General features: G+C 42.3%; 1 pseudogene; it reads left to right on the top strand.

Annotated features, from left to right (window-relative positions):
• LOC129399576 (uncharacterized) overlaps positions 1-24,972 on the top strand; it is a 378,786-nt pseudogene extending 353,814 nt beyond the window's left edge.
• The last annotated feature ends 818 nt before the right edge of the window (positions 24,973-25,790 follow it).

Consider the following 25,790-nt stretch of genomic DNA (forward strand, 5'->3'; position numbering starts at 1 on the left):
GCTCAGGGCTTACCACGAGATATCCAGTTACAGAGTTGTTCATGATTTGTTGGATATCAACCCTAAGTGTTTTAGGCTTCATCAGTGAATTACCCCCTTTCTTCCTCCCAGAGAAGTTTAATATGCTCTTGCTAGCATCTCTAACTTAGTTAAAGTTTATCTTTAATCTTTCCCTTGTATTTTACCTCTTATTGTCACAGTTCCCCAAGTCAGTCTTGATTACTTGTAAGCCAAAACTTTCTTCTGGTAATTCTGAGCTTATATTTGTACTGCTTTGTATTTGAAGTGCTGTGTATTTGTACCTGCTTTTCTGTTTCGCCTATAGCCTTTTTACATTTTACTATAGAGCAATGTTCTTAGGTTAAACACAGAAAGACCATTATTGCTCTGCTCCTAATATTTGGGAGTTGACTGACTCTGGAATGTATCTGCTCCTGGGCATAATTATTTGGTCATAATTACTTGACTCAGGATTTGGTTTCTGTAGTTCCTAACACCCCAAAAGAGAGGTCCTGCTGTGGGACTGGGATGGACCGGGGCAAGTGGCAAAGCTACCAGGCATAGAACTGGGAGATTCTAGAAAGCATAAATACATGGTCTTGATGCAAACTGTTACAACCTAAGAGACAGGACCCCCATGGGGAAGGACAAGCTGAACTGGCCTGAAGACTTAGTCTGGGGTTTACGGTAAAAGCCTTGCTTGCTCCAGAGCCCAGAGAACTAAGTATTGGGATCTTTGTCTCTTACTGTGTTTATCCAAACAACTACAGTATTGATAATTAATACAACTAGAAGAAAAGATAAAAGCAATGTAGATGTCCCTGAGAGACAGAGTGTCTTCTTGAGTTGATCTCCCCAAGAGAATTTCCTCAGCCAAATGTTTATCTATGTAAATTACCAATCACACCGGTCCTTACCTCAAACCCCCTTCAGATGTTCTATAGATATGCTAGCAACTCTGCATTAAACAGGTCATTTTCACCATCAGACTGTGGTCCCCAGCTTCCCTGTCTCCCTGTCTCCTTGTCTCTCTGTTGGGGTGCCCTGGGGAGGTAGGGAGGCGGGGAGGGTGCTCAGGGCACACACATGTCCAGCAGCAGCAGCCCCTGAAGATTACTTTGTGAATTTACAATTATTGAGTTTCAGTCATACAATATTCCAACTCCCATCCCTTCACCAGATTTCCCACCTCCAATATCCCCAGTTTCTCTCCTACCTGCTCTTCCACCCCTGAAACCTGCCTCTATGGCAGACTCTCTCTCTCTCTCTCTCTCTCTCTCTCTCTCTCTCTCTCTCTCTCTCTCTCTCTCTCTCTCTCTCTCTCTCTCTCTCACTCACTCACTCACTTTTACTCTCTCTCTCTCCCCACCCCCTTCGTTTTTCTTTTAGGCACTGTAGCTTGCAATACTGTTACTGAAAGATTACCATGCCTTCACTTTACCTCCTTTCAGCACTCTTCAGAGTGATCATTTCCAATTATCTTTACCATAGTGATCCCTTCTCTGTCCTAACTGCACCCCACCCCCTTTGTAGCAAGCTTTCTACCATGGCCCCCAAGATAAGTTTTAGATGAATAAACTCTTTGTTTCCAGCAAACCTAATTAAACGTATGAAAAAAAGGAAGTTTTTGAAACAGAAAGGAAATGATAAAAGAGGAACCATGGGCAATCAGGAAGAAAAAAACTAACAGCAAAAACTCAATATATTCTCCTCCACATCCTGATTTTCCTAATTTGTAGTTGATGACGGGAGCCAAAATTACCTATATGATGGGTTCTAATTGTATGTATAAGAAATATTTAAGAAAATTATACTATTAGTGGGAGAAGATAAAGGATATAAAGGAAAGTAAATTTCTATATGTCACTCGAAAAGAATTTGTCAATCTCTAATATACTATCTAGAATAACATCTACAATTTTAAAAAGTCATACAAAAATACTATAGAGAACTCAAAACATAATTCTAAAAATGTAAAAGTAACATAACGGAAATTAAGAAAAAAAGAAAAATGAAAAATAGAAAAGAGGAAAATTTAAAAAAGGGAGGGGCAAGCATAAGTCATAAAATACAGCTAACATATACTTTTGTTTTAGCTAGGATTGTCACAATAAAATATCCTGAGGGAGGATGCTTAACCAACAGGGACCATATGTGGTGCTGGGTAAAACCAGGTACCTTACCTGCCCTTCTCAATCGGTATTCTCCCTCTCCCCACAAAAAAACATCTCTCCCAGACATTCATGCACTCCATAAAACCTTATAGTGTGCTTAGCTTTTTGTTCTCAGGTAGTCAAGACTGAAAGCAGGGAACCGAAAAAAAGATGGCTAAATTCAGTTGAAACTTCATTAGAGGAAAAGAAAGGGAGGAGCAAGGAAGCTGGCATGTGGGTCTTCTCATATAAGGAAACCCTGGAAAGTTGAAAGACTTCTTTTTCTATTCTCTTAACTGAAGGGATAGATGAACCCTTTGCATTAGTTTTAAGATATGCAAGATGGTAAGATAAAGGGGTCTGGAAAGAACATGATTTTTTAGATAAGATTATCTTTTGTGTATCCTGAGCCCAATCTAGGGAATTTTTCACTGGCGCCATTCTCCTTTTTTTTTTTTGGAGTTAATTTTTAAAATTTATTTATTTATTTTGTTGAATCACTATGTGGAAAGTTACAAAGCTCTCAGGCTATGTCTCAGTTATACAATGCTTGAACACCCGTCCCTTCACCAGTGCACATATTCCACCATCAAAAACCCCAGTATGCCTCCCACCCCTCGACTCCCCCACCCCCCGCCTGCGTAGCTGATAAATTTCACTTCACTTTCTTTTTACCTTGATTACATTCCATATTTCAACACAAAACTCACTATTGTTGTTGAAGTTTTCCCCAAAAAACAACCCTGCTGAAAAGGAAGCATTTGATAATTGGTTTTCCATTGCTGAGAATGAAGAGATATGAAGTTGCATAGCCGTGATAGTGGCCGCACAGTTTGGGATTTCTGTATTTTAGTAACTAAGTTGAGGGAGATTTATGTCAGAAATTGCATCATTTCCCTTCCTGGGGCAGCATGGGGCTATGGCTTAGTTCACAGTCTAGAGATATTTCTGCAAGGAGCTGCTGGTACTAAAAGTAGTTTATCTGGTCTCCAGATCGTGGTCGATCAGCAGCAGAGCGGCCACACACACGTGTGGCCACCCAGGTTGCATCTCGGCGGAGAGCAGGCCGCGATAGCCCCGTCCCGAGATCACCTGCTCGTCCAGCTGTTCTAAGTTCTTACCTTTTTTTTTTTTTCCTTTCTGCGCCTCCAAATTTGTACCTCCTTAATGGTCCTTATAAAATGGGGGACACCATGCCGTCTTTCCCCGAAAAGGGAAAAAAAGTCGAGAGAGAAAGACCTTTCCCCTCCTCGGCCGGCATGGGGCTATGGCTTAGTCCACAGTCTAAGTAAATAAATTTAAAAAATTAACTCCATTTCTGCCAGGAGCTGCTCGTACCAAAAGTAGTCAAGCTGGCCTCCAGATTGTGGTCGATCAGCAGCAGAGCGTCTGCACACAAGTGTGGCCACCCGGGTTGCATCTTGGCGGACTCCATTCTCCTTCTTATCTCATTCCACCTATATGTCTCCTGTCCCTCTAGAGCTACATCAATGAGAAGGTTGCAAGGTCTGATGAAAGTTTGTGTTATCCCTGAAGTTGTCTGCTTTGCTACCAGATGACCTGGCCCTTAGGGTCCCCCACCAGGTCAGGATGAATAGCATTGTCTGCACCTGTGTGGCAGTGGTCAGAGTCCCAGAGATCTTGATAGCCTCATTCTGGATCTGCCGTACTCCTGCCATGTTGCCAGTAGACTTTGGGTTTCCTGAGGGTTGGTTGGATCCATTGTTTTAATCAACTTCTATGCAAAGATCACCTTTCTGTACCTCATTTGGAGAAATCTCCCAACCCATTGTTATGACCATTGGGTGTCAGGGTTTACATCAGCCTTACCTTTTAGGTGCTGATGGTTTTCTTGTGCACTGTAGGAAGCTCCTTTGTGTCTCTAGACTTCGCAGAACTTCAGCTCTATTAAAAGGGCTATCCAATCTCCTGGGAGCACACTCCCAAAAGCTTTTGTGACATTGAAAATCATCAGCTTTATCTTTGTATTAGCCTGAATAAAACCAAATGGATATTGCAGGATGCTACAGCAAGAGACAGAATTTCAGGGCTTTCTCAGAAAGCAGCTTGATTAAATATCTCAGCATAGGCTTGCAGGATTCAAATCCTGAGACCAAACTTCAAGAACATAAAGGTCTCACTTAAGCAACTTCATCAAGCCTGGTTACAGAAGCAGGAAGAGGAACTATACTAGAAAATCACCAACAGGTTGGTTGGGCTTCAGATTCTGGGGAGACTCATAGTGCTTCACGTTCCCACATCCCACACTCCTGTGGATTCCTGCTACATAGACTGAAGTTGGGAGATGGCACAGGGGCTAGAATACATGAGAGTGCAATCCGCAGTACCATGTGACCTCCTGGGCATCAGTGGGTATAGCTCTCATGGCTCCCCAGCACTTCTATGGTGATCCTGGACTTCCCTACCATTGCAGGGCCTGAACAGCACTACATCCTCAGGATCAAACAGAGAAAGATGGCTAAGTTCACCCCAGAGTGTCCAAAGAAACATGGCCCTGTGGGTGAAAATGACTTCTGGTGCCTAACCCCGAAATTCGGATGAGCATCACGCATGAAGATACCGGCAGAGGATCCCAGATGTGTGGGACCTGGGGCTGAGACCTCCAAGCCTGCTCGGATCGGGACTGGGCCTCTTCTGCCCAAGTTTCCCATTTTCCAGTAGCTAGGCGGTCACACCCAGGGACTGTCCCCAGATCCATATAATCCCACCAACAGCCCACACCCAGAGACTTAAAGCCAAGCTCCTGGAAGAGAGTGACGCAGAGCGTCTCTGCCCACGAGCCTGGCTGTCTTCCCCAGGGCCCCTCAGAGGGGGTGGGCTCCAGCTTCCCTCCCTGCCCCAAGCAGCGCTTTTGCCGCTGAAGACCTCTGGAGCCTAGCCACAGCCATGCTCAAGGCCCCTCTCCACACAAGGATGAGCCTCACGCATGAAGGTACGGCAGAGGAACCCAGGTGTATGGGAGTTGGGGCTGAGACCTCCAAGCCTGCTCAGATCGGGACTGGGTCTCTTCCGCCCAGATTTCCCATTTTCCAGTAACTAGGCGGTCACACCCAGGGACTGACCCACGCCGTGTAATCAAACCAATGCCCCAGACCCAGAGACTTTAAATCAAGCTCTCAGAAGCATGAAGCTGCTTCAAGGCCGCGTGACATCTTATAGCCTACTTTTCCCTCTGGGAGAACCTGGCTAGCTACTGAGAGTTTCCTACCCACATGGGAGAGCCTCGCAAACTCCCTATGGTGTATTCATATGCCAAAACCAGTAACAATGCTGGGTCTCATTCCCCTGACCCTGAAACAGCCTCCAATGAGGCATCGTTGGGAAGGATGAGTAGAGGCTTCTAAAATCTCAGGGCTAGGACAAATGGAGACGTTACTGAGACTGCTTGAGAAATTCGACGATCAATGGGATGATGATGATGATGATGATGATGACGAAGAACCCCGAAATTGAAAAGAATACATTTGTGTTGTTTGAAGCCACTAAGACTGGTATTTTGTACAGCCCCAAGATATGAATCCAGGAAGTATCCGAATTCAGAGTTCTTTGCAGATGGTAGGGAAGAGGGTTCTCATAAAGGCAATAAATTTACCTGCATGTGACCCCGTTGCTAATAAAGTTCATCTTTGGGGCAGAATCTGGTTGAGCATAAGTTACATACCATCTGGTTGTAGGGTTGAGAGGAAAGAAATATATAGCAACCACCCACTTCCAACTGGCAGAGTCTAGAGATACCCAAAATAGCACTACAATTGTTGGGCCAGGGCATTGGCTGAGTTCTGTTGAAAACAGAATGCTTCCCCTGCCACTGTTCCACAGTGAAAGCAGCTCCATCTCAGAAACACTTCCAATGAAGCCCTCTCCTTATATTTGAACTCCTTACCTCATTCTTTCCCTGGGGCCCAAACGCAAGTACAGAAAAGGGTGGGGACCAAAGTTACTAGCAAAATCTCTTCTCCTCCCAAACTGTTCTGTGTTCCTCTTCTTTAGATAAATGTCTTCCCAGGGAGAAAATGCCCTCAAATGCAGAGAGAAATGTAGCTCTATTCAGAGGATTTGTAGGACCCTCATCTTGTCCACCTCCCAGGAGTTGAAAGGGTTTATCTTGAGTCAGCTCCCTCCTTTTTTTAAAAATCAACACACATCCTTGTCTATCTGAGAAATCAAACTATGTTAGGGCACCTTTTGAGCTGCCAGATAGAAGTGTTTTGGGCCTTGACTTACTCTCTCCCTGACAGGGAATGACAGGTTAGGGACTAGAGATCAGTAGAGGGAGGGACATCCATGGCTCAGAGTCATAGCTCTCAGCCATAGCTCCCCTTCTCTCCTAAATCTCCATTTCCTTTCTTCAAGGCTCCACATTTCTCCACAGCCAAGGTTGCCCTTCCCTCTGGATGCCACTGAGTCTCATACCTTCTACTCTTGCCTAGAAAGAAATGTGTCCTAAAACCTATTCCTGCTCCTAAGATATTACCTATCTCTCCTCTCTATATATCTCTACAGATATGGAGATTTACATGTAGTCTCTAAGTACATTATGAGCCAACAATCTTTCAACAGTTTCTCCCAACCCAAATGCAAAATAAAATATTGACCTGCATCCATTTATACGCATGAAATTCAATCTTCCAATGTTAGAAAAGTAGCGTCAGCCCTCTTCTCCATTCCCAGGAGAATACACAGTATCTTTGTCTTACATAAAGCCTTTATAGAATGCCAGTCCCATCTCCAAACTAGTTTTCATCAAGGGGAAAATGATTACTCTAAAATTAGTCCTTCAGAATGTTACTCTACTACCTAGCTTGCACTATTTCTGGTCAGTGCACTGACTTCCATTTTTTGATTGACATATAATTCACAAATCATACAGCATGTATATTTAAAGTATCCAATTCAACGGTTTTTAGAATCCACAGAATTGCACCACTATCACCACTAAAAAGAAGCCTCTGTCCCAATTAGCAGTCACTTCTTATTTACCCTCCAACAACTACTCATTTCATTTCTGTCCTTCTATATTTGCTTGTGCCTTCAGTTCTACCAAATTAGTGCTTTTTGGGGTGTGGGGTGTGGGGATGCAGGGCTGAGGTGGTGAAGGTCACCATCTGAGGCATCCTGCTTTGACTCTGAAAAGCCAACCATACTGAGTTTTCATTTCAAATGTGAAGAGGAACAGGGCACTGTAAAAAACTAAGGCACGCCGAGGGGCGCTAGCGCTCGCGGGCTCTCTGGGCGGCTCTATCTCACCGCCTGTGTTTGCAGCTCTGTCTCACGTCCTGCGTTAGGTGCTCTGGAACCTCTGTGTGTGGCTGTCGGTCAAGCGCAGGCGATGGAAGGAAGAAGGCCAAACTGGTTGCTGATTAGTTACTGGTTGCTGATTGAAGGTGTATTCAATCTTCCATCTTTCTCATCTCCAGCACTCCCAGCTCCGGCCTCTCTCTGGATCAACTGCAGCTACTCTCCATCTCTCTCCTCCCTTTTTCCTCTCTTGCCCTTGCCCCTAGGTTACACACCGCCAGGTAGCAAAATCAACATAATAAAGCCCTTCCTGAGGGCTGTCAGGTTTAAGGGGAACACAACATATGGGCGGTCCAAAGCCCATCCGGACTGCCAGTAGGCAAAATACCTCTTAAGGGTTTTTTCTCCTCTCTCCATTCCAAACACTCATTAGCATCTTAATACTAGTTATTTTTGCATGGACATAGCAAGAGATACATTGAGGTTTGCAAGGCAGCTCTCCTGACAACATCTTGCCACAGGCTCAGACCACAGCACTCAGGCCAGATTAATCACTCCTAACCCTAGCAGGGTCCAAATCTAGTTATCACTCTTTGGATCATGACAACATTTGTCCATGACCAAGATCTTAACTTACAGTTAAGCATTAGGCACTTTGGCCAGGCCCATCTTGATGCCAGTGTAGAATACAACTCACCTCTTGCCCTGGGTCTATCCCATCCCTCCTCGGGACCCTGCTTTTGGGGGGTGCTAGGAAGTAAGGGCAGCTGAGGCTTAGGTCAAGAGAACAGATGCCCAGGATAAAAATATCATGTAGAGTCAAATGACTCCCAGGTTACAAAAGCATAGCATTTGCTAAGTCTTCCATACAAAAAGGACATTGCTCTGAATAAACTATACAAAGGACTTAAGGAGAAGAGAAAAAACATTATTTACAAGTCAACAGAACACTAAGAAAGAAGCTACAAATAAACAAAGAGGAATGGGAGCACAGTAATGGGAGTAACCCAATAAACCTAAACTACCTGAGGCCATGTTATCCTACAGGGAACCACACCCACCCACCCACCCACGAGGGATTGGGAGTTGGGGTTGAGGAGTGGCTGCAACCATTGTGAAGGGCATTAGGCTTCAAATTTGTCAATGTAAACCACACATGCTAGCTTAGCAACAACACTCTGATAACCATGGAGAATGTTTGCCAGGAACTTTTCGCTCCTAATTCCTGGAGAGTTGCTGAAGGTGGTTGTTAGCTTTCAATGTAAACAGAAATGAACTTAAATGTTCATTGAGTGACTGGAAACTTGATTCTCTTCAGCGCAACCCACTTGAACCACATTTGTCCTCACAGTAACTATTTGTTGGTCAGGTGTGTCCCAACTGACATCATGTCCTCCTTCAGGGTGGGGCTAATATTATAGCTGCAGCTTCCTAAAGTCCTACAAGGTGGAAAGAGTCTTAAAGATACCTTTGGAGGATGTAATTTAGCCTTAAAAACAGGCATATTCATTTTGCAAAAACATTGCTTCTAAATCTACACTAATAATTCTAAGTACTTTATTTTTTTTTATTTTTTATTTTTTTGCTTTTTGGGTCACACCCAGCGATGCTCAGGGGTTACTCCTGGCTTTGCACTCAGGAACTACTCCTGGTGGTGCTTGGGGGACCATATGGGATGCTGGGGATCGAACCCGGGTCGGCCGCGTGCAAGGCAAACGCTCTACCCACTGTGCTATCGCTCCGGCCCCAATTCTAAGTACTTTAATGTTGAAACTGTAACTGCACTGTACTTTAGCACTATAGACCTGTTGTTCATTGATTTGCTCGAGTGGCCACCGGTCACGTCTCCATTGTGAGAATTGTTGTTACTGTTTTGGCATATCGAATACGCCACAGGTAGCTTGCCAGGCTCTGCCGTGCGGGTGGGATACTCTCAGTAGCTTGCTGGACTCTCCAAGAGGAACAGAGGAATTGAACCCGGGTAGGCCATGTGCAAGGCAATGCCCTACCTGCTGTGCTATCGCTCCAGCCCATGCATTTAAAAATGTTTATTGCTTTATTATATTTTATTATTTATTTAGTGTTATTATTATTATTAATTTTTAGTTGTGGTGACACACACAGCGGTGCTCAGGGGGCTTACTCCTAGCTCTGTGCTCAGGGATTACTCCTGGTGGGGCTCTTGGAACCATACGTGGTGCCAGGAATTGAACCCAGGTCAGCCATGTGCAAGGCAAGCACCCAACTCACTGTAATAACTCTCCTGCCAATGTGTATGTTGTTTTAAAATAAAGCTTCACACTATTTTCAGCCTTTTCTTTGGTAGTATGTAAATGGTAAATTTTTTACCCTGGCTTTTAAAAAATTCAGTTCATTTCATTTTCTATAAATACTTCTATGGGCTGGAGTGATAGCACAGCAGGTAGGTCATTTGCCTTGCATGTAGCTGACCAGGGTTTGATTTCTCCGGCCCTCTCAGAGAGCACAGCAAGCTACCAAGAATATCCCGCCCACATGGCAGAGCCTGGCAAGCTACCTGTGGCATATTTGATATGCCAAAAACAGAGGGGGATGGGTGAGAACCCTCCCTGCTCCAAGGGACCTCCATTACTGAACCACCGCCATGCTCCAGGCCACTTTCCCGACCACGAGGCCACTTAGGACACATTATAAGACACTTCCTGGGGCTGGAGCGATAGCACAGCGAGTAGGGTGTTTGCCTTGCATGCGGCCGACCAGGGTTTGATTCCCAGCATCCCATATGTTAATTCCTGAGTGCATGAGCACCACCAGGAGTTAATTCCTGAGTGCATGAGCCAGGAGTAACCCTTGTGCATCGCCAGGTGTGAGCCAAAAAAAAAAAAAAAAGATACTTCCTACTCCCCATTTTCCATAATTACCACTCCGTATTTGATGGAGTTCAGATAGTAGGCAACAAATCATAGAGAATATATATATGTATATATATATATATATACATATATACATATATATGTACACATACCTCTCGGAGAGCCCAGCAAGCTACCAAGAGTATCCCGTCCGCACAGGCAGAGCCTGGCAAGCTACCCGTGGCATATTTGATATCAAAAACAGTAACTATAGGTCTCATTTCCTGACCCTGAAAGAGCCTCCAATCATTGGGAAAGACGAGTAAGGAGAGGCTACTAAAATATGAGAGCTGGGAGGAATAGAGATGTTACTGGTGCCCGCTCAAGTAAATCGACAAGCAATGGGATGACAGTGATACAGCGATCACTTGCTCATTCAAATGTAAAAATTCACTTCTATTTCCACTTTCCCCTCCCAGCAAGGCCCTACCCTCAACAATCACTGAATTACTTCTTGTCTCTATATTTTTCTTATTCTGGATATTTCAGATCAAAAGAAATATCTGTGATTGCTTTCTTTCACTTAGCCTGTTTTTAAAGTTCATTGATATCATAGTGTGTTTCAGTAATTCATTTCATTTATTGCTGAATAATATCTCATTGCACGCATATAACAAATTCTGTTTTAACTGCTCATCAGTTTATGGATATCTTAAGTCGATTTCAATTGTCAGTACAAAGTTGACTATCAGTGTCAAAGCAGATATGTCTTATTCATAGCAGTAGGTAGAAAAGTAGCCAATCTTTTACTATTAAATCTGTTATTGGCTGTGGATTTTTCATAGCTGTTCTTTATCAGGTTGATAAAATTTTCTTTTATTATTAAGTTATTGTGCTTCCATTATAAAATGATGTTAGATTTTATCAAATATTTTTCTGCATCTATTAAGATAATTATATGAGTTTGTCTTTAATTCTAGTAATAAGTTAGATGACAGTGAACAAATGTGCCATTCCTGGTCAGTCCCATCTGGTGAGGGTATATAATTCTTTTGATAATTTGCTATATTTGGTTTACTGATATTTAAGTTGGGTTTTTTTTTTTTGCCTTTTGGGTCACACCCAGTGATGCTCAGGGGTTACTACTGGTTTTGCACTCAGGAATTACTCCTGGCAGTGCTTGGGGGACCATATGGGATGCCGGGGATCGAACCCGGGTCGGCCGCGTGCAAGGCAAACGCCCTACCTGCTGTGCTATCGCTCCAGCCCCAAGATATTTAAGTATTTTTGTATTTATGTTCATTAGAAATCTTCAAGCTTCCTCAAATTGGGACTGGGCCTCTTCCACCCAGATCCCCCATTTCCCAGTAGCTAGGTAGTCACATCCATAAACTGCGCCGGTGCTATGTAATCCCATCAATGGCCAACATCCAAGACTATAAAATCAAGACTATAAAACCAAGCCTTCAGAAGATAGCAGCAGAGTCTCTTGCCCATGTGTCTGGCTGTCTTCACCGGGGCCCCTTGGAGGGGGAGGGTTGAGTTTCCCTCCCCACCCTGAGCAGAGCCCCGTTCCTCTTTTGATCTTACTGCTTTCAATATTCTATCTCTAGCTTTGAATTTTGTCATTTTGAGTATAATGTGCCTTGGAGTTTTCCTAGTTGGGTCTATATTTGCTGGAAGAATGGCAGGAAGAATAACTGTGAGTACCATGTAATTTGTTAACTAAATCTTCAGGCCTCTTAGATCTTGGTGCCTGTAATCCTCAACTCTGGGAAGTTCTTATTGATGGTTTCTTTAATGTTTCTTCATCATATTTGCCTTTCTGTTCTTTAGAAACTCCGATGATTCTTATTTTGTTCCTCTTGAACTTATCTCATAATTCCCTAGTAATGCTGTTCATTTCTTTCCTGGTTATTTTCCACCTTCTGCTATTTCCTGGTGGTTTCCTTCTCCTCATCTTGTTTCTCCTCAGACTTCTGTTCAATTTCTGTTATTCTGCTATTCAGATATTTTATTGACTTTTAAAATATATATATCACCTGCCATCTTCTTCATTTCTAACTATAGTGGTTTTTCATTCTTACTCTCATACTTTCTGGTGCTTTGCTGACTACCTGTGCTATTGTTTCTTTGACTATTTGAATAGCCTATCCTCATAATAGTGTCACTAGACACTTTCTGATGAATTACTTGTACTATTTATGTCTTTGGTGGTATTATTTTTGCTCCTTGAGCTTGGTGGGCTTCTATATGTTTTCCCCACTTGTTTCCTAGTGTTCTTGCTGTGCTGAGGTGAATATTTGTATTTACCCCTAGAAGATGCTGGGGGATTTGCAGCTGGACTTTGGTCTCTGTCACCTCTGCCCATTCTCACAGAAAGACAGTAAGAATAACTGAGCAGCATACCATTTGTTAAGTAGATCTGTTGTGCAGCCATGAAAGTGGCAGTGTGCATTGGGAGCTGTGGTGTGGGTCCTTAGTATGGATCTAGTCAGGTGTGGAGGCTGCTGGGACCCACCTGGTAAGGAGGGGCTCTGTCTCCCATTGGATTGCTGCCTCTTGTTTGGAATAGGTTCAGTGAAATAGCCAGAGGCAAGCCTCAGTTGGCATGGTGGAACAGAAGCAGAAGGTCAGGAAAGAGTTTGGGGTGGCCCTCGATATGGCTTAGGTGGGGTGTGGAGGCTGCTTAGGACCCACCTGGCAGGAAGAGCTTTTACTTCCGTTGAAGTTCTGCCTTCCATTTAGAATAGACTCAGTGCCATCAGCAGGAGGCGAGCCTCACCTGGGATGGTGGAGCAGCAAACAGACGGTCAACCCTTTGTTTATACTTGACTTTTTTCTTCTATTTCTTCATGATCAACCTAGCTAAAGGTTTTTCCACTTTGTCATTCTTTTCAAACAACCAACTGATTCCTGACACCTGCCTCAATGTCCACTCATTCACCTGCCCTGCTCCACAAAATTTTGACTGAATCTCTTAGGAGGTGTATGCCAAGCAGCTAAACCTTATAGAAATATTGCTTATCAATTATTTATTGATACTAATTATTGCCCCCCCACCCCCCCACTGCTGCTGAAAACCTGGGAGCACCCATAGGAGGCAATGGGTCAAGTACCCACTTAATGAAGGCTCTGGAAGCAGCACACATCACCACCACTACAGTTCTGCCAAGGGCTCATCTACACCGCCTCACGGATATTGTCTGCAGAGACACCAATAGTTGAATAATTTCAGGTACCAAGAACTTTGCTGAGAACTCTGGTGTTTTTTGAAGAGTCTGGGTGGGTAGCCGCCCCCTCATATTTTCTGAAGCTCCAGCAGCCACACCCACCACCCATGTCTGCTGCTTTGTTGAATTTTTGGTGAGACCTGGAAATGTTTGGGAACCGCCTGAAGCAACAAAAAGATTTTACACAGGAATTGCCAACTTTGCAATCAGATATAACAATGTCCACATACATTTCTTTTTCTATATTTATTGATACTAATATATATTAATATTATAACTTTGTTATCTAATCAATTTTAAGTCTATAATTGTAATCAATGGTTGCGGCTTTTATCTACTGTATCACTGTCATCCCATTGCTCATCAATTTGCTCGAGTGGGCACCAGTAACGTCTCCATTTGTCCCTGTTGCGTTCAGGGTCAGGGGAATGAGGCCATTTATTGTTACTGTTTTAATCTCAGGAGGACTTAATTATTTCTTTATGGTCTCTTTCTGATAACTAGTTGGCCAATGGTTAGAATGTCAGCACCTAGTTTAAAGAAACTGCCAGTCTTTTCTTAGTTGCTGACCTCTGAAACCTTGCCTTAAGCTTAAACTCCCTCATATATACAGTCGGATTCTTTGGGGAGCATGTTAGAGCGCTCCATCCATAGGGGCTACAAGTTCACAGGAAAATCTCAGTCACTTTGTCTGGGCCCTGTGTGAGGTTGCAGCCACTTGTCATCTTGACTTTGACATTGTTATATCTGATTGCAAGTAAGTGTGGGTTCAAGTGATAAGGGGGTGAGTATTCTCTCTGCCTCTCCTGCGTTAGGTGTCCATTTTGTGAGTAGGGTCTGAGTACCGCAAGGCAGTCTCCAGCCTGTTGTGTACCTGTTATGTACTTTAGCTAGAAATTGAGCCTCTTTAACTGGGAACTGAAGAGTACCAGAAACGCCGGTAGTACCAGAATCGCATGTTCTTCCCACTAAGATGCTACATCTCTTGAATGGAAGGTGAGGGGAGGGGAATTGTAATTGTGAGAGGAGGCTCTATGAATCAGAGCTAGAACAGGAAGGTCATGACTGACATGCCACACGCTTGCTCTTCTTAATGTGTTTTGATAGATTTTTTGATTATACTCATCTTCACTTGATGATGTATGCCCACAGGACAATTTCCAGAGACTTTATATAATTGTTTTTGTGATAGTTTTTACCTGCTAGACTGCTTTGCCTGGAAGTGGGTCTGTAGAGCAATTAAGGCTGCTATTCTGGAAATAGAATTCCCTTTCATCTTCTGGCTTTAATCTGATTGATATAAGAAGGAAAGTTGTCATCTGACAGATATGTAACTGGCAAAGTAAGCAGTATTCTAGCCTCTTTAGATAACTGTGGCTATCCTTTGATACACTACCCAAGCTCTGCAAGTGGTATTGCCTATGGGTTAATTATGATACAAAATCTAAAACCATAGTAATGAACCTTTTGTTTTTGGTTATAGTAAATCCACTAGTCTGTCTTTGAATGGTCTCTTTGCCATGCATGATTCTGTAGTATCATGTGTTTTGTCGTTGGGAAAAAATACTGGTTCACTAAGTTATCTGGATCTTGACACAGTTTAGAATGCAATATTTAAAACAATCACAGATGCTATGTTATAATCAGTCTCATCAGAAGAATCTTTAGATGTAGAAAATCTGTTACAGTCATGATGGTGAAAACTAATTTTCCAAATTTTGATTTTACTTGAAAGCAAAAACTTTACCATGAATAAAAATACTGTCAGTTTTTTTCTTATAGTGGCAGGTTTATTTTATTCATTTCAAAAAATTTTCCAAGGCTAAATTATCACAGTTGGTTTATCAATATTATGTAGGCAGGTAGATAGGGAAAGGCCCTTGGCAATGAAACAGATTAACAAAGTCTCTGGGAAGGAGAATCCTGAGACTGACCCACCTTGTGGATACAGAAAACAGACCTGATAAGACCTTCAGCAGACCCTGAAGAGGTTGGACCCCTTCCCATGAAGTTCCTCAATTCCCTCGACCTCTCCCTTAATCTGATTAAAATGTGATCCAGCCTAAAGAAGACCCAGCCTCCCTGGTAACCTCCTTAGCAATGGACTTTTACCTGGGAAGAAGCCCCACATGGGGGCAGGTTGAAGAGACCCTATAAAAGACACCTTGAACAAAGGAAGTGCGCGCATATGCTGCCTGAGCCCATGTGCTGCTTGTGCCCATGTGGCCGAGCACATGTGGTGCCTGAGCACATGTGTCGCCTGCATCTTCCCCCTTGAGATGTGTACTTTCATGCTTTCGTGTCCAGTGCTAGGATGTGTGTAGAGCTTCCTCCACCCTTGGAGAAGCCTGCATTCTCTCTGTTCTCTCTTGAGCGCGCTACTCCTACTGTTTTTCTTTTCCACTTATCCCTCCCTCCTTCCCTCAGAAGCCTCTAAATAAAATCTGTTACTTCACTGCTTGTCTACTCCTGAAATTCTTTTCCGAGAACGAAGACAAGAACCCAGTAACTCTGGGTCCCGGGTGGTAGAGGAGGCTGGGGAGAAAGTGATGAAGTCACCCGTGGGGCCCACCGACATCAAATTGATCTTTTTTTTTTTTTTTTTTTTGCTTTTTGGGTCTCACCCGGCGATGCACAGGGGTTACTCCTGGCTTTGCACTCAGGAGTTACTTCTGGCGGTGCTCAGGGGACCATATGGGATGCTGGGGATCGAACCCAGGTCGGCCGCGTGCAAGGCAAATGCCCTACCCGCTGTGCTATCGCTCCAGCCCCTCAAATTGATGTTTAAAATTAATGTCCTATTGATGTCGGTGGGCACCATGGGTGACTTACTTGAAGCGGGGAGAAAGACAGTTACTTTCTCCCCAGCCGCCTCTACCACCCGGGACCCAGGGTTACTGGGTTCTTGTCTCGCTCGCGGAAAAGAATTTCAGGAGTAGACAAGCAGTGAAGTAAATAGATTTTATTCAGAGGTTTCTGAGGGAAGGAGGAAGAAGTAAGTGGGATACAATAGTGAAAATAACGTGCTCAAGAGAGAACGCGGGCTTCTCCAAGGGTGGAGGAAGCCCCTACACATAACCGAGCTTTAGACACAGAAGTATGAAAGCATGAAAGTACACATCTCAAGAGGGGAGAGGCGGGCGACGCATGTGAGAGGCGGGCACAAGCAGCACATGGGCTCAGGCAGCATATGTGCCCCCTTCCTTTGTTCAAGGTGTCTTTTATAGGGTTTCTTCAACCTGCCCCCACTTGGGGCTTCTTTCCGGTTAAAGTTCATTGCTAAGGTTACCATGGAGGTTGGGAGTGGTGATGGCCTTCTTTGGGGAACCTCCTGGGGAGGGGTCCATTATCCTCAGGGTCTGCTGATGGTTTTCTCAGGGTCTTTTGTTTTCTTGAATCTGCAAGTCTTAAGAGTCTCTCTCAATTTTCATTGCCAAGGGCTTTTCCCTATCTACCTGCCTACATCATTATGAAAAAAAGTGGCTAATTCAGCTGATAACACAAATAATATCAGAAGAAATTTTCTTAAAACTACCATTGTATGGCTGGAGTGATAGCACAGTAGGTAGGGCGGTTGCCTTGCACATGACTGACTGGGTTTGAATCCCAGCATCCCATATGGTCCCCTGAGCACTGCCAGGAGTAATTCCTGAGTGCAGAGCCTGGAGTAACCTCTGTGCATCACTGAATGTGACCTAAAAAGAAAAAAAAAACCCAAAAAACCCTACCATTGTACTTACTTTGGTTATATAGTTACATTTCTCATTCAGTCATAGTAATTGTTGAAGGGTTGTTATTTAATAAAATTAGTGATTTTATTATAATATATAAGAGAATAATATATTATTTATTATAACATACAGAAATATATTGTGAATTATACTGTTATTGCAATATCTTGTTATTATAACATAATATATAATTTTATTAAATATATATCATAGTAATATGTGATTTTATTATACATTATTATAATTTTATTATTTAAATGGAGTTACAAATTTAAATAAAACTCAATGGTTTCAAACAAAACAACCTATTGAAATAAATGTACTGTTTCATTAAGGTTATTTGTAGGATAACATAGCGTCAGATAGTTTAGGTTTATTGGGTTACTCCCATTACAGTGCTCCCATTCCTCTTTGTTTATTTGTAACTTCTTTCTTAGTGTTCTGTTAACTTGTAAATAATGTTTTTCTCTTCTCCTTGAGTCCTTTGCATAGTTTATTCAGAGCAATGTCCTTTTTGTATGGACACAGGAAGACTTAGCAAATGCTATGCTTTTGTAACCTGGGAGTCATTTGACTCTACATGATATTTTTCTCCTGGGCATCTGTTCTCTCGACCTAAGCCTCAGCTGCCCTTACTTCCTAGCACCCCCAAAAGCAGGGTCCCAATGAGAGATGGGACGGACCCAGGACAAGAGGTGAGTTGTGTGCTACCCTGGCATCAAGATGGGCCTGACCAAAGTGCCTAATGCTTAACTGTAAGTTAAGAGCTTGGTCATGGACAAATGCTGTCATGATCCAAACAGTGATAACTAGATTTGGACCCTGCTAGGGTTAGGAGTGATTAATCTGGCCTGAGTGCTGTGGTCTGAGCCTGTGGCAAGATGTGCCAGGAGAGCTACTCTACAAGCCTCAATGTATCTCTTACTGTGCCCATACAAGAATAACTAGTATTAAGATGTGAATAAGTTCTTGGACAAAGGAAAGGAGAAAAACCTTAAGAGGTATTTTACCTGCTGGCAGTCAGGAAGGGCTTTGGAATGCCCAGCCCTTATGTTGATTTTGCTACCTGGCTGTGTGTAGCCTAGGGGCAAGGGCAAGAGAGAAAAAGGGAAGAGAGAGACAAGAGAATGGAGGCTGCAATAGATCCAGAGAGAGGACAGAGCTAGGAGTGCGAGAGATGAGAAAGATGGAAGATTGAATGAACGGTAACTAATCAACAACCAGCTTGGTCCTCCTTCTTCCTTCGCTCTGTTCTTGGCCAACAGCCGTCCTGATCCAGCCCATACACAGCGGTTCCAGAGCACTGAACGCAGGCGGTGAGACAGAGCTGCCCAGAGAGGCCGCAAGAGCACACGCCCTTTGGTTTTTTACAGTTATTCACATTTAAAATTGTCCTTATGTATATATTGTAGAGAAATATTTTTCTCAGCACAGTTCAGAGTTCTGTACTGATCGGCCAGCAGTTTTAGTTTTACCTATCATTGCTTTAAAAACATCAATTGAAAGCTCAACACAGTGAAAAAAGAACTCTCAGCATCATTGTAAAAATATTTAAAGAATTATTTCAAAAGGGATATTATAGGAGTTAAGGCACTTGCCTGCATGTAGCCAATCTAGGTTCCGTCTCCAACACCACACGTTCCTTCCCTAGAACTGCTGGGAATGAGCTCTGGCCATAGAGGCAGGAGTAAGTCCTTAATACTATTAGTGTCCCCTCATAATCACTCCATACCCCTAAAAAAAAATTCCAGAAACCCCTAAGAATATAAGGATCACGTACTGAAAATTATTTCTTTGTGGGTTTTTTAAGTAAGTATTGTAAATGGCTTCGAAAGAATTAACTGTTTTTTTCTCCTAAAGTTGTTCAGCTATCCCTGCCTCACTGCTCCACCTTAATAATCCATTCAACCCTGAAATACAAGTTTAATTAGGACACTCAGTCTTATAGGTTTATTCTGATGCTGTGAAGTCTGATTTTACTATGTGTTCAGACAACTTTGATGACTATACATGGCTTCAAGTGGTTTTATTTTCAGTGTTTTGCTTCAGGTGTAAGAGCTGTAATCTTAACTGATCACTGAGACTCTTTGGATGAAGAATGAAAATAGAGAAATAGGCTAGATTGCTTAAATAGAGAAACTTTAGGAATTCTTTTGCCTTTCCTGAGACATTAGCGATGAAAGCAAATACATATAAATTTGGGTGGGTTGAAATTAAAAGAGAGTGTTCATTTATATTTCTATTTCCTTGGGTGCACCCCAAATTGCAGCAGACCTAAGCTTCAGGTGATGTAAACTACAAACTCTCATTTTGTGAAAAAGCATATCTTTGGTCTTCTGATGAGAGCTTAGAACAGGTGGACAGTAGATAGTCCATACCATGTACTAGTGATGATAATATCACTAAGAATGTAACGATGAGATTAACAAGGAGTTTAACATTGCAAGGTATGAAAGAATGCCATGTAAGCCACATCTATTTTGAAGAGTAAAGTTTTTAACGCAGCAGGGGGCTGGAGCGATAGCACAGCAGGTAGGGCGTTTGCCTTGCACGCGGCCGACCCGGGTTCGATCCCCAGCATCCCATATGGTCCCCTGAGCACCGCCAGGAGTGACTCCTGAGTGCAAAGCCAGGAGTAACCCCTGTGCATCGCTGGGTGAGACCCAAAAAGCAAAAAAAAAAAAAAAAAAAAAAAAAAAAGTTTTTAACGCAGCATAATTCTGAAATAACACAAAATTAAGCTCATCAAATTCTTATCAAATTGAGAATATTTCCTTAGCTATGAAAGTGAGAAATATAATTTAACTATAAAAGGAGTCCAGGGGGGCTGGAACAATAACACAGCAGGTAGGGCATTTGCCTTGCACCTGGCCAACCCGGGTTTGATTCCCAGCATCCCATATGGTCCCCCGAGCACTTCCAGGAGTAATTTCTGAGTGCATGAGTCAGGAGTAACCCCTGTGCATTGATGGGTGTGACCCAAAAAGAAAAAAAACACCAAAAACAAAAACAAAAAAAAGGAGTCCAGGTATGTACTTAATATCTGTTTTATTAGTTTCTTAGGTTACTCTTTCTCTGTTACTGGGGGAAAAAAATGAAGAGGAGGGCTTGCTGGTTCTTGTGATTTTGCTCAAGAAAGAATTGAAGGTCAGACAGTGTATCTACTAAGAGAAAAGAGATTTATTAAAAAAGATAGTATATACTACAGTTGTGATGCAAGGTACTGTCAAGGGAGAAGCGACCTCTGAATTTAGGACAAAGGTGCACTAACACTCAAGGGGTGCACTAATGAAGGGGGAGCTCTATCTAGCCAGTAACCACAGATAGACCCCCTGAACCACCTGCCAGGGTATTTCAGACAAGTGTTTTGATTACACCAAGGTCTGAAGGATTAGGCAGTCCTGTTGTTTTTCTATGTTTATTCTCTCTTATCTTTCCCCCTCTTGTTTCCCCTATTAACCTGCCTATATTTTTATTAAATCATTATTTGAGTGCTCTTTGATTTTGTCTGCTGGGTCCATTAGCCCTGCTCCCATGTGCTAGCAAGCATCACGTAATTGATGTCTGAAGCTCTTTGTGAAAATAATTTGTGTGCTGAGATGAGGGAATGAGTGCTCTCATCTTTATACAAAGAGCTACCAGTGGGACTTAAGATCATAAAAACTGTTCTTAGATAGTATTTACTGATAAATACTATCAGTATCACCATGCAGTGAACTGCTATTTAAGGGTTTTTAAACTATTGTTTTTACAAAGAGTAATATAATTCAGTTTTGAGGAAACAAACTTAAAAATAGATTTATTGGTGACTAGAAAAGTAATTCAAAAGGTTGGCATTACTGCCTTACAGTTCAAGAACCCAAATTCTAACTCTAGCGTCACATGACCCCATGGTGGTCTCTAAATGGGGTGGTACCCTGGGGTGGTACCACAAAAAATATCCATTAAAAAATTTCAGTGCTCTATTTATTGAGGTAAGCATATGAATTAAGTCAGAAAACTGTATAGCAAGCACAATTAACTGGCAGATTGCTTTGTCAACTGTAACCTACAGACCACATTAGATTTGGTATTTTTACCCATAGCAGTCAGGTTCCTGGAAATAGTAGCCATGACTGTGCTTTTAGAATGTGCAGTCCATATATATATGTATATATACATATATACATATATATATATATATATGTTACTTGGAGTGAGTGATCAGGAGAAGCCTTTACTGGATATGCTGGCTAAGGTCCCAGGCATCAAAGACTTGCCAATGCTATCAACGAAGGAATTGATTAAGATTGCCAAAGATGACTTTACTTAATAATAATTAAAGTTTTAACTTTCAAATTTGAAATATTTTTTGAACAAGCCATATGTCTGCATTGTATAAAATCCAGCAGATACAAAGAATGTTGAGTGAAAAATCATTCCATCAGTGTTCTTAACTACTCATTCATCCTTCTAGAAGACAACCAATATTGCAGCCTTGAGTCTTGAGTGATTATAAATGTGCAGACAAGCAATTTTACACAATTATATATGTTTAAAAAATAAAATTGATTATTTTCAAGATTTCATAACATAAAGAACATTTATGACTTAAACAGAAAATGATGACTCATTTTCTATTTAAGGGCAAATTATTTTTAGTTTAGTTTTTTTTTTTCTCAAATGAATAACTGTGACATACAGTTTCAAAGCTGTTCATGGTTGGGCTTCAGTCATACAATATTCCAACACCCATTTCTCCACTAGTGTACATTTGCCACCACCACCAATGTCCCCAGTTTCTCTGCCACCCTCCCACACCCCCCAGCCTGCCTCTATGGTAGGCACTTTCTCTCTCTCTCTCTCTCTCTCTCTCTCTCTCTCTCTCTCTCTCTCTCTCTCTCTCTCTCTCTCTCCCCCCCCTTAGGGCATTATGATTTTTGCAAGAAAGCTATCATGTTTGTTCTTTTACCTACTTTGAGCACGCAGTTCTTATCCAGAGTGATTATTTCCAATTATCATTGTCATAATGGTCCCTTCTCTATCCCAACTGCCTTCTGATTTTTAGTTTTTCAAGTGATAAAATAACACACATTTACTGTAGAAAGCATAAATTATAAAAAGGAAAAAAATGAAAAATTCCCATCATCATACTGTTTGGATATAACCTTTGGTAACCTATACTTTATTCTTCCCTCCAATATATTTTATATTATCCACAGAAAGACATATCCCTTTGTTTTCAAATTTTCCCAAATATTAAGTGTATCTTATACGCATTACTTTTTGTTTGTTTGTTTGTTTGTGTTTTCCAGCCACACTTGGTACTCAGGGCTTGCCCCTGAGTAAGGTATCACTCCTGGCAGGTCTCCGGGGACCATAATGGAGTGCTGGGGATTGAATCCAGGTTAGCCACATGCAGGCAAGTATCATGCCTTCTGAGCAATCTCTCAGGGCCTATAGATCTTGCTTATTTATTTGGGGAGAGAAACCTGGTGATGCTCCAGGAGCTATTTGGTGCTGGAAATTGAATTAGGGCTCCCATATGCAAAGCATAAATTTTGACCCTTTGAGTCAACTTTCAGGACTCTACACAGCATGTTCAGTGTCTCGATTGTTTATACCATAATTTACTTAATGAAGATCTCTTGCTTAAAAGTAAAGTTGACGTTTGCCTTGCACACGGCTGACTGGTTTGATCTGTTGTACTGTAAATGATCCCCTAAGTACTGCCAAGAGTGATCTTTGAGCACAGAGCCAAGAGTAAGGCCTGAGAATTGCTGACCTTGTTACACCCACAATGTCAGGTTGACCACAATTTTGCATCACTAAAATTAATGTTTTTCAAATACTGTGAGTGACTTAGAGCTTACTTATTCCAGTGATGTGAAATACTCTTTTGCCCTACTACAGTTGTCATCACAGAGGATGCTGCTTCATAAAAATGGGGGTTCTTAAGATGAAGTCGTGAACTTTGCATGTAAGTGGATCAACATGGAAAGTATCATGGTAAGTGAAATGAGTCAGAAAGAGAGGGATAGACATAGAAATATTGCACTCATCTGTGGAATATAAAGTAACAGAGTAGGAGACTAACACCCAAGAACAGTAGAAATAAGGACCAGCAGGTTTTGCCCCACAGCTTGGAAGCTGGCCTCACATGCTGAGGGAAAGGCAGATAAGATAAAGAAGGGAACACCAAGTAAAGGGTGTTTGTAGGACCCGCTCGGGTTGGGAGATGTGTGCCGACTGTAGACTATATATTGAACACAATGGCCACTCAATGCCTGGATTGCAAACCACAACACCCAAAAGGAGAGAGAGAACAAAAGGGAATGTCCTGTCACAGTGGTGGAGTGGGGTGGGGTGGGGATAGTATGGGGGTGGTGGGAGGGATACTGGGATCATCAGTGGTAGAGAATGGGCACTGGTGGAAGGATGAGTACTTGATCATTGTATGACTGAAATGCAAACATGAAAGTTCGTAAGTCTGTAACTGTACCTCATGGTGATTCACTATTAAAAAAATAATAAATAAAAATTTTTTAAATGGGGGTTCTTTTTATAACCATTTTAATATACTTTCATTTAATATATAATTCCTATTTATTGATAAATTTATAATTTAGATTCAATTTTCCTAAAGGAACCTGTCCTTTTTGTTTATTATGCTTGTCTTTTTAAAAGAAGGCCTTCAATTCTGTTGAGACTGAGGCAGTCATCGAAGCCCTGGCCAAACAGGGCGTTCAAACTCAGTATATCAAAATCCTCCTCGAGCTGTATTGTGGATTCACCACCAGGATCTCACCATTCTACAAGGAAGTGATCATTGATGTAAAGAGAGGGGTGCGGCAGGGTGATACCATTTCACCGAAACTCTTTAGTGCCACCCTTGAGAACATCATGCAACGACTGGAATGGGAAGGAATGGGAGTGAAGATAGATGGTCGGCAACTACACCACCTTCGCTTTGCTGATGACATCGTTCTCATAACACCAAACATTAGCCAAGCGGCACAAACTCTGACTTCGACCTCGAATGTGGAAAGGTCAGACTGCAGCTGAATCTCACAAAAACAATGCTCATGAAAAACGAACTAGTCCCTGAAGTTCCATTTGCTCTCAGTGAAATGAACATCTCCGAATGCAGCAGCTATGTGTACCTGAGTCGAGAAATCAACATGAGGAACGACTTGGTGCCAGACTGCGCAGGAGGAAGAGAGCAGCGTGGAATGCATTCAAGAGCGTCAAAGAAGTGGTTAAGAGAACAAAGAATCTCTGACTCTGGACACATCTTTTCGATTCCACCTTTCTTCCTGCACTAACATATGCCTCAGAGACCTGGGCCCTACGCAAACAGGATGAGAATGCTATTAGGGTGTCCCAAAGAGGAATTGAAAGAGCTATGCTGGGAATATCATAACTCACTCAAGTGAGAGACGGAATCCAGAGTTCTGACCTCCGTCGACGGTTAAGAATCAGGGATGCTGTCTCATTTGCCAAGGCATCAAAAATCAGATGGGTCGGTCATATAATGTGATTCAGACACGACCGCTGGACTAGAGCTGTTACCAACTGGATTCCATGGGACGTCAGAAGACCTTGTGGCCGCCCACCAACTAGATGGTCAGATTTCTTTGTCAAATCCCTGAATGAACGATTTGAGGCTCTTCCTGTTCCTGGAGCAAGCAGATATTATTGGGCTGCACTAGCACACGACAGGGACAAATGGCGACATTACTGGCGCCCGCTCGAGCAAATCGAAGATCAACGGGACTACAAGTGATACAAGTCTTTTTAAAAAGTATTTTTTAGTGTAGGAATTCCTTTTTTAAGTTGAGGTATATGATTTATAATAGTAAGAATAATAATGTCTTTGCCATGTTCTATAACTGCACCATACCCAGCACTAAAGTGTCAATGTCCTTCCATTGTGCTTGATTACTATATCTCTAAAGTATAGTGCCTGGCTCTATGAATTTAGCTATTAGAAGACTTATCTGCAACTGAAAAACTGAAGTGAAATTAAACCTCCTAGAAGAATATATATATTTGGCTTTTTGGGTCACACCTGGCTATGCTCAGAGGTTACTCCTGGCTCTGCACTCAAGAATTACTCCTGGTGGTGCTTGGGGGACTATATGGGATGCTGGGAATCGAACTCGAGTCGGCCATGTGCAAGGCAAATGCCCTACCTGCTGTACTATTGCTCCAGCCCCCTAGAAGAATTTTCTTAAGTGAAATTACTCATAAGCCTAATTCTCAAGAAGGACTGGGTGTCTGATTTCTTGTGGATGTTGCTTTTGAGAGCTAGGACAGCCTTCTTTCAACCTATAGCTACAAATGGCACAGAAGGAGGAATTTTGACTTGGGTCTTAAATACAACAAAATGGTTATGAAAAAGGACTCCTGTTCTCAGTTATCTGCAGCCTCTATGATGACAACTAGAGTAGGGCAAAATAGTATATTTAGTATTTAGTGTAATAGCATATTTCACATGACTGGAATAAACAAGCTCTAAGTCACTCACTTAGATTTGAAAAACATCAACTAAAACACTAACAGAAAAGGGTGAAATTAGAACCCCATCCGATCTCTTTGGGT

The sequence above is a fragment of the Sorex araneus genome, chromosome X (genome assembly GCF_027595985.1).
Source record: "Sorex araneus isolate mSorAra2 chromosome X, mSorAra2.pri, whole genome shotgun sequence".
NCBI lineage: Eukaryota > Metazoa > Chordata > Mammalia > Eulipotyphla > Soricidae > Sorex > Sorex araneus.